Here is a 205-nt window from a genome sequence, read left to right as displayed (position 1 = left end):
CTGACGCGGGCCGTCGGGGGAGGACAACAGGTCCGGAAGACTCACAGTCCCACAAGCCCTCGCGCGAGGCGGTTAGCCGGCGGAGGGCGCTGCGGCAGCGCGAGCCAGAACGTGCGTGGCGGCCCGTGCGCGACCCCGAGGAAGTCTCTCCCCGGTCCTCCGCCTGGGGGCTGCCAGGGGACCGAATACATAGGCCTCATAAAGG

Source organism: Suricata suricatta, chromosome 12 (genome assembly GCF_006229205.1).
Source record: "Suricata suricatta isolate VVHF042 chromosome 12, meerkat_22Aug2017_6uvM2_HiC, whole genome shotgun sequence".
NCBI classification, from domain to species: domain Eukaryota; kingdom Metazoa; phylum Chordata; class Mammalia; order Carnivora; family Herpestidae; genus Suricata; species Suricata suricatta.
This window is presented reverse-complemented; position numbering follows the sequence as displayed.